Here is a 3201-nt window from a genome sequence, read left to right on the forward strand (position 1 = left end):
AAATGCAAACATAAAGAGGGGTTGTTTCTTTATGTTTTGGGATGAAGTTATTTATTTGTGAATTTATGGAATGAATAATAAAGTCTATCTAGAAAACGTTTGAATATATAGCATTTATTTTTCTTGCGGAATAAACGGTTTGAATAAGACTAAAGACAAATTTTCATAATTGGTGCCTATGGTTTGAAAATATTATATTTCGAGGACTTTTATGAAAAAGGTCACGGCCTTAGTTCTTATAGTTTTGAAAATTGCAAAAATGATCATTGATGTTAACTTTAACTTTTAAATAGTTATGTTTTCTAAATGACCAAAATGCATTTGGACCAAATCTAAAAATTTTGTATACCTCAATAACCAGTTATGAAAATTTGAAATTTTATATATATATTTATTATAAATATAAATTTGTTATATATATATATATATATATATATATATATATATATATATATATATATATATATATATATATATATATATACCTTTTCTTATTTTATTTTTCAATAATTTAATAATTTTTATACCATTTTGATATTTTGTTTTCTGTTATTTTATAAATTTAGTTATTTATGGTTTTTCTAATGTTTTTATTTATTTAGATTCAAATAAATGAATTTCACAATAATCCTAATTTTTTGTAATATTCTTCTACTACAAGAAAAGTCCTTATTAGTGACTAATTTTTAGTAACAATCTAAAATTTAGTCATTGAAAGCATCTTTTAGTTACTAGAAATTAAGTGGTCACTGAATTTTGGTAATCCTACAAATTTAATGACGAATTATATGTAGTGGTTACTAACTCGGTCACTAAAATGTGAAAAAATTAAATTACTTTTGTTTCATATGGTAGCAATTATTTAGTGATTAAAAATAATGGTCACTATGTTAACTATATAGTGACTAAGAACAATCATCAATATGTTAGAAGTTTAGTGACAAAAAAGTAGTCACTGTATTGGAGGTTTAGTGCCCAAAAATAATGATCACTGATAACTCTTATTTAAAATTCCATGCTGATGGAGAAAAATAATTAGTAACTACTCAATAGTGGTCATTGATGAGTTACAATAAAAAAACAATTAATAACCATAAAACAATGGTCACTAACTATATATATATATATATATATATATATATATATATATATATATATATATATATATATATATTAATTTTCAATTAATAAAAACTAAAATACTTTTAATTAATATTTTTTTTTGAAAATAACTACAACTTTGTTTTTTTATATATAATTTTGCAAAGATTCAGTTACATTATTGACTGGTCCTTATCAAACATGTTTATTATAATAATATTTGAAAAAAGAAAAAAATATATAAAAAGAGAATCACATTAGAAAAATTCAGGTTGTATTTACATTTCGAATAAATAAGGAGGGTTTGACTAATTTTGACTATAGTTGACTGATTTTGACCAAATGAATTATACACATACTTTTTTTTTTGTAAAGAAGTTTAACTACCGATAAAGCTCATATGCCCCAAATCTACTCACACGTCTCTTTTTCCCTAAATCGATTCACACGACTCTTTTGCCCAAAATTCGATAAACCAACGATCTTCGGTTTGACAGCATCGTGCCGACACATTGTCGCCGGTCAATCGCCGCCGGTCCATCGTCGCTCCACACTCGACGCACCTATGTTCTCCACTCGAAGTCAAAATCAAAGTCAAATAGGTACCCCTTCCTTTGACAGTTGGATCATTTCTCCTTATTCTGCAGATGATTATATTTGTTAGAAATAGGTGAATGCTTCAATGAAAGAAAGTATATGATCTTGAACAAACAGACCATTTCTCCTCGCAAGCTTTGTCCATTCAGTGTGAAAAGCTCCTTCACGATCAATCCTTTCATAAGTATGAGCTCCAAACAAGTCCCTTTGAGCTTGAACAAGATTTGCAGGAAGCCTAGCATGCCTATACGTGTCAAAATATGTTAAGCTGGCACACATGCCAGGCGTACTGATTCCGGCGGATATTGCCAGCCCCAACACCCTCCGCCATGCCGCCTAGCTCTGCACCATCTCCTTTGCAAAATCAGGGTCCACCAGCAAGCTTGCAAGATTAAGGTTCCACTGGTATGCTTTCTTGATTCTGTCTAAGAACACAGCTCTGATAATACACGCTCCTTTCCAAATTCTAGCTAATTCTCCAAAATTCAAGTTCCAGTTCTTTTGACTACTTTTTCCCCTTAAAAGATTCATTCCTTGAGCATAACTACAGATCTTAGAAGCGTATAAAGCTTGCCTCACATCATCTATCAATCTCTTCTTGTCAATCCCACGTCTCAATGTTCCCACCTCCTCCTTCAGCCCTACTGTCGCCAGTATCCCGGCCACATCCTCTCGTTCGTCCTTTAACCCGCTCAGATACCAAAAGTCAAGACTTGTGGTGATGGTGGGGGTGGCGGTGGAGAGTTCAGCAGCCTGCTGGATTATCCATTTACCGGTTCCTTTCATCCCTGTTTTGTCTAGAATTTTGTCCACTAACTCACGTTCACCATGTTCATCTTTCATGTTCATCTTCAATTTTTGTCTGGCTCAATTTTTGGAGACAAAGTACCGCAAGTTTATGTCCAGGCTTGGAACCTTGGACAACAATAACTGAAGGTTTCTTGTCTCTATAACAACCACTTCTTTTGGAACAAGGTCTGTAATGGCCTTCCAGTAACTCTTATCAGCTTCTTCATGAAAATTTTCCCTTGCAGCCAAATATACCTACCACATTTGGATCTCCAATTTCAAATTACCCCCAATTTATGAGAACTTGTAATATAATTTGTGAAAAGAAAGATTCATGCTTACCTTTTCACTTTCACGATTTGTTGCTATGTTATTGTCACAAGTGATTTTCCTCTTGCTGTGGAACTTAATCTTATACTCATCGGCTTCATTAATGATTTGGTTTAGCAACTCTTTCTCTATCTTCTCCTTCTCTTCTAAATGCAATGCATTTTCTCTATCATGATTCATGAGAAACATTATTTTTGTCTTGAATGAAAATATAATAAACTATGAAAAGTTGTTACAAATAAATCATTTTAAATTAATTTACAAACTACAAATGTGCCTATGTAATAATATAATATATCTCGATATATTATACTAAAGTATTGGACAATTTATTAACGTCTTTATGGTTATATATATATATATATATATATATATATATATATA

At 30.7% G+C, this 3201-nt stretch overlaps 1 pseudogene; it reads right to left on the reverse strand.

Annotated features, from left to right (window-relative positions):
* Positions 1–1761: 1761 nt before the first annotated feature.
* Positions 1762–2547, reverse strand: LOC145000691 (6-phosphogluconate dehydrogenase, decarboxylating 1, chloroplastic pseudogene; annotated as a pseudogene).
* Between the last annotated feature and the right edge of the window lie 654 nt (positions 2548–3201).

Source organism: Lactuca saligna, chromosome 6 (assembly GCF_052625555.1).
Source record: "Lactuca saligna cultivar CGN05327 chromosome 6, ASM5262555v1, whole genome shotgun sequence".
In the NCBI taxonomy this organism is placed as follows: Eukaryota; Viridiplantae; Streptophyta; class Magnoliopsida; order Asterales; family Asteraceae; genus Lactuca; species Lactuca saligna.